Below are 5,295 nucleotides of genomic sequence, written 5' to 3'. Positions count from 1 at the left end.
AGCAAGACACATTAGACAATACCATTAGTTAATTAAATGTCATCATTTTCATCCAATATAAAATCCAGCTGTTCAACAGTGAGGAATTAGTCCAAAATGTAATAGGCACTACTGAAATCATGCAGTACCATTGCCAGTACTCAATTTGTTTTGGCTAAATCTTGAAACATGTACTTGAAGCTCCTGTCATCATCCCATCTCTTATGCACCCTTTTCCTTCCCCACCTTATCCTTTTCCTCTCTTTCATGCCTTAGAGTTTATTAACCCGTGCATAATTTATAATTTAGAAATAATTATAAATCCCTTAGAAGTTGGAAATTGTCATTTTTACTAAGTGTATCAAATTGTGAGCTGTTAAGATTGTTTGAAGCTTCCTGAGATGGTGTTGGCTCTAACTCTTTGCCTTCCTCTCCCTCATTTCCAGCCAATTATAAAAACCAAACCAAACAAACAAACAAAACAATAAAAGGATGTGCAGGAGATTGCTGTCTTATCTCTTTGGTTCAAGTATGGCAGGGAGAAAAGAGAAGATGCTGCCAAACCACCTTCCTCTGTTTTCAAGCTGCGCATATTTTGAGATGTCAACAATAGCATTTGACTTGAGGACAACTCCCTAGGTGCCTAAAAAATTGCCTGTGGGCCTAAAGAATTCCCAAATCGTCACAACATTCACTCCCCTTGTAAGTTTTTCATTAATCCTCTTGCAGCTTCCAAAACAGGGAAAGTGGCTCAGAGCTCCTTTTCTCCTCATGCTCCATGGCCCTAGCTCAACGAGGAGGCCTGCAGCTGTCCCCAGATTGCCCAACGAGTGTGCTCCCAGGCACGTCGTCACTTCTTAGTGCAGGCACCTCCACATGGGCATCACTTCACCCTTTACCAGAACCGGCTTCAGCCTTGTGAGAAAAGCAGAGTCCGCCTACAAAATACAGACGTAAATGATGACAAAGCATGTCCCTCCTAGCAGGTGTTTGTGTAAATACCTGAAGAAGCTGAGCAAAAATCACTTCTGTGCCTTCATAGCCTGATACTGGTCTACTTTACCACACCCTTAATAAGGGTGTATCTTAACACGGTCATCATTTGACTAACTTAATGGACCAGATGGTCTTCAAAAGTTCCTTCCAACTGAACTATTATTTTCTGTTAATACATTTATCATATCCTTTATCAACGCTACAAAGGATCAACTTACTGTACACGAGAGAGAAGCAGATTGTGCTTTATCTTACTCCAGGGTAACACTGGTCTAATTAATGGTGTGGAGTTTGGGGGATGGCTCTATGTTAGAACACAGAACAAGTGCAAAACCTTTTCTGCATCCCGACTTGGAAGTTACATTTTTTTCCAGTCTAAGGAGAAACATGTTGCAGGACTCAAAGCTGTATTTCTCATCTTTTGCCATGTTTTTGCCCTGTCCCTTTGTCTTTTCTGTCATAAGACAGTACAGCCTTCACAATAAAAATGAAAAATATTCTCAACACCTGCACACCCAGTCATATCAGGACAAATAAATTAATGGGCTAGAGAACAGGTTGTCTGTTTCTCTCCATGTAGCTCTTTTTGCCCTCAAAAATATGTTCTCAGCTTCACTTCTGACTGAGAAATATCCCTAGCCTGGGCTGGTCCCTGTACCATAGCCAAGGATTTCCTGGGAAGAAGCTGGCTGGTACGAGGCAGAAGTGTACCAGGCAGCGTGCAGGTGGAGGAGACACTCGTGGGACAGTGCCCGTGAGCTGTTTTTGTTCACAAGCATGTATGTATGTAGACTCCCTAGATCAAAAGGGATTTTTGAACAACATCAGATAGCCTTTCAGACAAAGGCTTTTACCTTAGGTGCCTGCATATACAAGAGAATGAAAATCAAAGAGCAATAATTGTATATTGAAATTTTAAGATGTCTCTCTTTTTCTTTTTGAAGTTTGGTTGACGCATGTCAAAAGGATTTTTGGAGACTGATAATCTGTAGTGGCTGAAGCTATGGCCATGCCCCTATTGAAATGAACAGCAATTACACTCTGTGTTAAACAGAGAAAGTCACAAACAGGAAAACTCAATAAGCAGACAATTTAAAATAATAAACCACATGTGTTTCTTGCAGCCTGGTAAGGAAATGGGAGTCAGGTCATTCCACAACCTGTTTAAAAATGGAAAAGGAAGGGAGTTATTTGGATGGGTATGAAAATGTCAGGAAGTGATAAAACTCCTGACTTCTCCCTCATCCCTTGCCAAGAGCTTTATACATCTTAAACAAGCACACCAGAGCATGAAAGAGACTTATTTTGTACTATTCAGAAGTCTTTCAATAGAGAAATTTAGAGAAAAAATATTATCAATTCAGTTCCAGGCAATATGTCAGATAATACTTCTGCTCTGCATGTGACAATTTATTTCCAAGAGAGCCGATGTCTTCCTTTTGAAAACTGTGGAAAAAAAAAAAAAAAAAAAAAAAAAAAAAAAAAAAAAAAAAAGCAAAACCAATGAATCCTTTTCCCAAGGAGATGGAAGTAATCCAGTGGTCTCTGGTCTGCTCACACAGCTAGATGGTATGCTAGGCTCTCTTATTTTAATAGATTTGAATGAGATGCCATGTACAACGCTGCCTCTGCAATATCAAAGCTTTGATTTGGCATGCACATACAGCAGAAATAACTCCAAATCCATAACAGAGTAGTTCAAGATACTGGATCTTGACTGACCTTGATTTCCCCAGTTAGGTCCTGAAACAACTCTCTGAAATGTGTCACTGGACTGACACGAGTTACTGTTTGAGATCAGTAAGGTAAATGAAACTTGGACAACTCTGAATCATCTTAATAGAGTTGCAGTCTGGAAACCAACTCAGAAAGAATATATAAATTGTGGTCATCTCCTGTTTTTATTTCACTGACTAAAACATTGACAGTGTTAGCCACAAAGTCCTCTACATTAATCGTGTGAGCAGTGTAAGTGATAGCATTTCTTCATCTGAAGGGACAAATCTGCTCTTAATTCTGCTCTGTACCTGGCTATGAATTTTAACTTTTCCTCTTGTAAATTGATTTAAATTAAAAAGAAATTCATATTAACACAGAGCTAATACAGATTACAATATAAATGACCTAATTATAAATTATAACATGAGTTACTGCATATGCAGGACAAGCTTATGAACCATTTGCTTATTATTTTTCTTGCTGAGTCTAGTGTTTTGAATGTGTTTAGCACAATAAGCTTTCTTCACTATCTGCTCCTTGTCAGATCTATAAATAAAACTGTTTTGAAATCTTTGAACGATCAAGAGTCCTGCTGATAAGAATCTAACCCTTGTAAAACAGTTTTTCTACCTCATATTTTTTCCTACATTTTTACTTTTTCTTTTTTTTGTCTTTCACCTTTTAAAATTAGGATCTGTGTGATACACAATACTCGAACACTAACTCTTGTTGCAGTTCATTGCCTGTGGTGCACTACTGTGAAAGTTTGTTGAGTATTTGTTTGAAAACACTTGTATGTTTAGTTTAGAGAAGGAGATAATGTTAATTTCATATGAGAATATTTAAAATTAAATTGCACCTATTCCCAAGAGGAAATATGTTTGTGACCTTGACCAAAACAAGTGTGACCAGGCTCAAGCCTCCCAGAACAGAGTATGTGGTCTCCATCTGCTTTTGTTTTAAAATCAGACAAAAACGATAGCTTGGGACATTTCTTGCCTGGAAAAGCCCCTTTGGAAAGGGTTCAGACACCTTCAGGTATTCCCAAAAAATAAGCAGTACCTCTCCACAGCCTGAACTCAGGCTGTGTTCAAGGTGCTTACAAGATGCAGGAACAGTAGCAGTGGCCCCTCTGAGCCCAGCACATTGCAAAGAGCCCTCAGCCAGGCCCTGTACAAACTCAGCTACTGACCACCATGGCCAAGCTCCCCAGCACTAAGAGCAGTGGTTGTCCAAATCTTTACAGGTTGAGACAGAAATATCACCTTCCCGAGAATAAAGCTATTCCAGAACCTTCCAAGGACTGTGATTTACAGACCATCTGTTCATTTGAACATTGCAGAGTAAACCCTCTAATTATATATATTTTTAACAAAAGTTTGTAGTATATGAGCAGAAACTATATCAATAATATAGTTTTTAATATATAGTTTATATATTGAACTGTATATCTAAATATAGCCTAAGACTGAAAAAGAAAACATATCTTACAGAAAATGATCATTATAAGCCCATTTTTTAAAACCTCCCCCATTTATTCCATTTTCCGTCACATGATGTTTCATACTTATTTAGCAGTTTCCTTACTAAAGGTTAAAAATAACTCTAGGTGATGACTGGGCTCCCTTTGACTACGCAGGCAAGAGGGAAGCTCTGACAGTGCACGGGTGGGCAGGCAGCCCTCTGGCATTCAGAAGAAAACAGTAATCTCAAGAACTGGATGTACAGAACATGCAGACTCTTCGGGACCAATAGGGCTTGCATCTCTGCTCCCATGCCTGCACATCCAGGTAAACTGAGGAACCAGCAAAACCCCAAAACAAAATCCCTATTAAAAACAAGTGGACAAGTCCACAAGCTGCTTCACTTCTCATTTTGCAACTCTCCATCTCATGTATTTTCTTTCATACCTTACATACATTTAGTACTTCATCTGATCTCTTCCGACTTCATACAAAGATTTAGGGTTTTCCTTCTGAAAACATTGGAACATCATTCAGAAAAAAAAGAAAGAAAGAAAGAGAGAAAAAGAGAAAGAGAGAGAGAAAGAGAGAGAGAGAGAGAGAAAGAGAGAGAGAGAGAGAGAGAGAGAAAGAAAGAAAGAGAAGGAAAGAAAGAAAGAAAGAAAGAAAGAAAGAAAGAAAGAAAGAAAGAAAGAAAAAGAAAAGAAAGAAAGAAAAAGCCCTATGTGCTCTGCCATGCCCATGTATTCCCTAGAACATATACATGGGATTTGCTCACAGAAGCCCTCAGAGAAGAAGATGACAGAGAATTGTTACTGTGCTATGTTCATTCTTTTTCCTTTTGGAAGCTAACCTTTGAGCACATTTTTCTCCTAACAGAAAAACTTATGATTTTAGTCTCTCTCTCCCCCAGACTTTGTTTAGGGCCCAGATTTGGAGTTTCCTGTTAGACAGCGTGTGCTTGAAGTTCTCTGATTATTCATCCTTGGAACTCTTCCACCCTCTTTCACAATCCTGGGTCTGCAGCATATTAGCTGCTTGTGAAAATACATTCACAGCACACATGGAGGGAGCACTCAGTGCTTCAGAGTTCATAAGAGATCTCTTTCCCTCTGCCTCCACTTTCAGAAGGATATAT

General features: G+C 38.8%; 1 long non-coding RNA gene across 1 annotated transcript; it reads left to right on the top strand.

Moving 5' to 3' along the window:
* Window positions 1–206: 206 nt before the first annotated feature.
* LOC121059398 lies at window positions 207–4,764 on the top strand. Its single transcript, XR_005814557.1, has 2 exons — window positions 207–681; window positions 4,304–4,764. It is a non-coding gene; the product is annotated as an uncharacterized LOC121059398 (long non-coding RNA).
* Window positions 4,765–5,295: the final 531 nt, after the last annotated feature.

Source organism: Cygnus olor, chromosome 1 (genome assembly GCF_009769625.2).
Source record: "Cygnus olor isolate bCygOlo1 chromosome 1, bCygOlo1.pri.v2, whole genome shotgun sequence".
NCBI lineage: Eukaryota > Metazoa > Chordata > Aves > Anseriformes > Anatidae > Cygnus > Cygnus olor.
This window is presented reverse-complemented; position numbering and strand designations above follow the sequence as displayed.